This window comes from Mirounga angustirostris, unplaced genomic scaffold, assembly GCF_029215605.1.
Source record: "Mirounga angustirostris isolate CCGP_5_RB_7025 unplaced genomic scaffold, mMirAng1.0.hap1 SCAF_10, whole genome shotgun sequence".
NCBI classification, from domain to species: domain Eukaryota; kingdom Metazoa; phylum Chordata; class Mammalia; order Carnivora; family Phocidae; genus Mirounga; species Mirounga angustirostris.
The window spans coordinates 34,919,615-34,925,614 of record NW_026991718.1 but is presented as its reverse complement, the minus strand read 5'-3'; positions in this window follow the sequence as shown (position 1 = coordinate 34,925,614).

Here is a 6,000-nt window from a genome sequence, read left to right as displayed (position 1 = left end):
TTAGAAGAGTCACTGCCTCTTAGAGGAGGACTGCCTGGGGAAGGGCACAGGGATATTTTCTAGGGTGATGAAAATGCTCCTTATCTCAACTGGGGTATGGATTACAAAAGCGTGTATCTGTCTGTCGAAATGGTACAGTTAAGATGTATGTATGCAATGTATATAAAATTGTCTAAAATGTGTGTGTATATATATTATATATATATATATATAATGTATGTATGAGTGTGTGTGTATGATTCATATCTCTGGGTTTAAAAAGAAAAAGGAATAAGCGACTGCTTTCGGCTCAGGTCATGATCCTGGAGTCTCAGGATCAAGTCCAGCATCAGGCTCCCTGCTCAGCAGGGAGTCTGCTTCTTCCTCTGACCCTTCCCCTCTCATGTGCTCTCTCTCTCTTTCTCTCTCTCTCAAATAAATAAATAAAAATCTTTAAAAAAGAAAGAAAGAAAAAGGAATGGAAGGAAATACTAATTGCCTGGCAAAGACTTAGAGTTAGCTGAGCAGATCTCGGCAGAGGTGGGGACTCCAGGATGCTGCTGTCCAGGAGCTTCCCTCCTCTCCGTGCTTTGAGAGATTTATTGTTTTTTTAAGAACTGCCCTGTAGTTCCCTTAGGCTTCACCAGGTGGCAGTGTTGCACCAGCCGCCAGGTGTCTAGGAGGGGTCAGATCGCTAGATACCCTGCTCTCTGGAGCCACTAAAGAGAACCGGTTTCCTTATGTTATCATCATAATCCACTTTAAAGAGATGATATTACTCATCTCAATTGCCTATTTAATTCGCCAGCCTCAGCTGAAAACGACTTTTATCTTTTTCCAAAAATTAGTATCTAGGGCGCCAATGTGCCACCACCGCAGGTTTTCAAGAGAACGTACCTAAGGCCCTGTTGAAAGCTGGGCTGAAGAAGGGCTCCCCAAATACTGAGGTGTCATCTCCCAGCCTGGCTGACCTGTGCCGTAGTCCCCGTGGAGGAGTTTGGGAAGTCTACATGATTTCCCTCCAGAGCTTCCTCCTTCGCGGGGCCGTGCCTCCATGATTCTCAATGTATGAAGGAGCCCCAGGTTCAACTGATAATTACTACCATTTGTTGAGCCTTTGCCACGTGGCAGGAACTATTTTTATGCTGAATATTCATCATATCATTCCCACTGTGGGAAGTAGGGACTAGTAACACACCGATTTCCAAGTGAAGAAACAGATTAAAAGGTGTTCTGTGGGACGCCCAGGTGGCTCAGTTGGTCGGGCGTCTGCCTTCAGCTCTGGTCCTGATCTCAGGGTCCTGGGATCGAGCCCCACGCTGGGCTCCCTGCTCAGCAGGGAGCCTGCTTCTCCCTCTCCCTCTGCCTGCCGCTCCCCCTGCTTGTGAGCATGCTCTCTCTCTCTCTGTCAAATAAATAAATAAAATCTTAAAAAACAAAACAGATAAAAAGGTGTTCTGTGATGTCCCAGTGCTGGTGAAAATGGCGCTGGGCGTGACCCCGGCAGGGGGGACGCCAGGGCTACAGGTAAGGCTAAGTGGATTCAGACTCATTTGGTCGAGTGGCTGAGTAAAACCATGGGAGACATGTTTTGGCTGGCATTTCCAGGATGGTATTTCGCTTTTCATCTCTTCAAAACTCTGGAGTGACTTCACCAGTTCGGTGTTTGTGGGTCTCAGTACATCCCATGGATTTGCTGACATTTGATCCAGAACCTTCCAGCGTGTCCGCTTCAAAAGAGAAGAAGGTGCCTGGTCTCTTTAGAAGCCTTGTCTATGGAGAAACAACAACAAGAAGAATGATTCTATTTTCTTATCATCGCTTAGCACAATACCCTGGTCCTTTCAATAGCTCCTACTAATTTAGACTTGCTCCTTTTTTAAGCAAACAGAGTTGGAGAAATAGTCCTCCATTCATCCGTGGTTCCAGCATGGTGGTAGATACAGCATATGTGCGCTCGGTAAAGGTTTGTGGATTGTTTTGTGTTTTTTTTTTTTTTTAGATTTTATTTATTTATTTATTTGAGAGCGAGAGAGAGAGAGAGAGAGAAACAGCATGAGAGGGGATAGGGTCAGAGGGAGAAGCAGGCTCTCCGCCGAGCCGGGAGCCCGATGCGGGACTCGATCCCAGGACTCTGGGACCATGACCTGAGCCGAAGGCAGTCGCTTAACCAACTGAGCCACCCAGGCGCCCGAAGGTTTGCGGATTGAATGGTCTTTTGAGTTCTTGGCAAAATACACCTGAAATTATTTTTAGCTCTAATTTCAGTTTGCCTCATTAGGTGGGATGTCCTGTTCTCTGCTGGACTAATTGTTTTGGAAAGATGCACTTTGCCCAAGGACAACTTCAAGTCACATTCAAAACCTTTGGTTTTCGTTTCTGGAAGTACTCCTTTGTCCAGGGTTTCTCATAAGGACTCCTAATTGTAAATCTTTGTTTCAGCTTTACACACACACACACACACACACACAGGTTTTTAATATTTCCTTTCCTTTTCAATACACACATTTCCTCAGCTGTGGACAGACTGCTCTAGCTGACACCGGGACAGGATGGGGAGCCCACACACTGGCTTGTCTCCCAGTCTCCCACTGTGTCAGGCCTGCAAAGCTGTTGCCACAGAAACGACCAGAGGCCTCAGGATGGGGGAGCAGATTATAATCCGTGGTGGGGAGATGGCTCTGACCCCAGCTTGTCAGATGGGAAGAGGTGCCCTGGGGAAGGTGCCGAGGGAGTCTTTGGGATCCCCAAAATAGAGGCTCTGAGTTGAGGTTCCCTCTGGCTGCGCATGGAGGTGAGACTGAGGCCATTTGCCTGGAAATGTGCCTTCCGGGTGGTTCTGTCCCAAGCAAGGCCTTCACACACAAAATCTATGGAATGTCTTATTGAGCCTGCCCTGAGTTCTTCCAGTGATGTAGTCTCACTTCTCAGAAACTCAAGTCTAGCAGAGAAGCGAACAGAAACAATTACACTACCAGAGGAGAGATGTGGCCTTGGAGACAGGTCCTCGGGCCTCTGACCCCACGCTCCACCTGAGGGCTCTCGGGAAGGCCCCCTGGGTGGCGCAGGCGGAGGCTTTGCCACAGAGAGAGCCACAGGAGGGCACTGGGGGTCCCCACACAGCACATTCAGCGGCAGAGAGATAGAAGCATGACAGACTGGCCTGGTGGGGCAGAGACGCCTTCAAGGCGGCTGTGTCTGGGGATGGGGGGGTGTGGGAGATGTCGGTGGAGAGAACAGTTGGTTGTGGGAGGCTTGGCCAGCACGTGAAGACGCTGGAGAGTGCCTGGTCCATGTGGTGGCTGTATTTAGTTAGGACAGTCTAGGTTCTGCTTCAGGAACCGAGTAACCACACATCTCAGTGCCTACTCCAACAAGGAGTTATTTTTCACTCCGGTCCCTGTGTGGTAGCAGCCGGGCTTCGTGTGTATGTGGGTGTGGGAAGGGGGAGAGGGGCTGGGTCTGGCGGCTCTGCCAAGGCCCAGGGCTCCAGGCTGAGGGAGGAGCCGAGTCCTGGGACCTCACCCCTGCTTTTGCTGTGCTTTATTGGGTGTGGGGGGTGTGACTCACTTTCCTTCCGCTGACAGCCTGTTCACCGGGATTAGTCACATGGCCCCAACCCAGCTACGAGGGAGGCTGGGAAAGGCAGTTTTCCTCGGCCTGGGAAGAGGAGGCTGAAGCGGGGCTGGGTGAACACAAAACACTGTCTTTGCCGTAGCATTCAGCAAACGCTGGGGACAGGACCTCATTAGGGGGAAGGAATGGCCCTGAGGTATTTTAAGTAGGGGAGTGTTATGACCAGGTGGGGTCACCTGGGGGCCACCGTGTTCCTGGGGCTGTTACTCCAGGACAGGCCGAGCAGAGGCCCGGGGGCCGGGGGCTTCTCCAGAGCGGGGCCCTGAGGTGCAGTCTCAAGGATTTTCTGCCAGAATCAGAAGAGGGGATTCCGGCTCTGCCCACCCGCTGACCGGAGGCAAAAACCACGTCCCTCTGCAAGTTTCCAGGCTGCTCTGGGCTGCCTGACATCTACCCAAGAAGAGCTACTCGAGCCTTCTTGTCAGAACTTCAGTTTGGAGAAACGTGGAGTCCTTGAGCCTGGGCCCTGGAGCGCCCGCCTCCAGCGCACAGGCCCGGATCCTGCTGCTTCTGGGCTTCCTCCTTCCCTCTGCCTTGCTCTGCCTTCCTGCCCTTGACCGCCTGCCTGTGAGACAAGTTCACCTGCCCGGGGCCTGGGGCCTTGGTATCTGTACTCACCTGTGGATCTAATTCCTGCGGCGCCCAGCCTGCCAAGGCCGCCCCTTGCCAAACTGCTGGCCACCCGCCGGTTTGCCACCTCACTGCTTCCCGCTGACTTTGAGGTGAGTCTGCATCTGGACTCCATGCTCCCTGCCTGGGCCCTGATTTGGTCTAGGTCCTTGGTTCCAGCTTCTTCCCTTAGCACTCCCCATCCCGGCTCCGTCCTGCTGACACCCATAATCCCCACGCAGGCACGCTTACTTCTGGAGGGACCGACCTGCATTTGAGCCCGGTGCCTTCTTCACCCCAGTGCACTCCTGGCCTGGCCATTGAGGGGGCTCTGCTTCCTCAGATGGCAGTAGTTTATCCTATGGGTCACCCCACTGGGCAATGGCATTCACCCCCGTTGCCCCTCCATCAAAGCCTTGATGTTCTCCGTCTCTTGGGTTTCATCCTCTGACCCTCTGTTGATATTTTCTTCAGTCCTCTTTAATTTGGTCTTAGAATACTTTCACTACTTTGGGGCCAGGAGAGTAGAATATACAGGTACCGGGCAGCTAGATGGCACACATTCTCCTATAGGTTAAAGGAAAAGCCACCCCTCCATGTGGAGGCTCTGCTCGACTCCCTCTGCATTTCACTGGCACAGCTCTGCCCCCATTGTCATCTTCCCTCACTGTCCTCTACATTGGAAACACCGGCTGGAGCAAGGTGGAGACCTCACTGCTCTGGTCACTGACCTCCTCTGTTTTCCTGCCGGCTCGTTAGCCTGTCCCTGTGCTCTGAGAAAAAAGGCATCTGTAGGCAAATGCGCTTGGGATAGCCAAGGTGGCAGTGACGGCTGGATCCACCCAGTGTCCCACTTCCCTTCTCCCTAAGCCACAGAACCCTGGCTTTATTCCATAGGCACAGAGCCCTGGCTTTATTCCAGGCAGCAGATCGCCCAGCCCCAAAGAGCATGCTTCCCAGCCTCCCTGGAGCTCTGTGTGGCCTCATGATCAAGCTCTGGCCAATGAAACGTACATTCAAGGTCTGGGAGTGACTTCTGGGAAGGCTGCTTTAAAGGAAGGTACCTCAGCCAGAAGGAATATCAACCCCTCCTGGCCATCCCCCGCCTGGAATGTGAATGTGAGGGCTGGACCTCCAGTCGCCATCTGTTCCATGAAGCAATCACAAGGTTAGAAATAGAAGAAGCCTGTGTTACTGTTGCTTCGTGGAACCGCCAGGTTAGCCCCGAATGGCCAGCCTCCAGTCTCATTTCATGTGAGAATGCCCACTGTTTGGTTGGATTTTCTGACCTAGTCGACTGAATCTAATCCTAACAGATACATCTGACATAGAAAAAAAATTAATTAGCAAATTAAAGACAGTGGGAAGCTCTACCATAAAGAAAGCTCTCATAGGCAGAATTCCCAAGATGTCCCCTGAAGATTCTTGTCCCTTGGTTGTTCGGTCACATGGTATTCTAGGAGTTGCTGTGATGGGACTTTGCAGATGTAATTAAGGTTATTCATCAGCTGGCTTTCAGATAGATAGCCGGTCTGGGAACATCCGGGTGGGCCCGCTGGGAGTCCCTAATCACAGACTAGGGAGCAGAAGAGGCCGCGAGAAAGCAGAGAGAGGAGATGGAAAAGACCAGAGGAAAGCAACACAAGGGGGGTGGAGGGGATCGGAGGGATTCCAAGTGTGAAAAGGACCGGATGCTCAGTTGCTGGCTGAGGGGTCGAGGGGCCCACTGCCCGGAGCTGAGAGCGGCTTCGAGGAGCCGAGAGCGGCCCCCAGCTG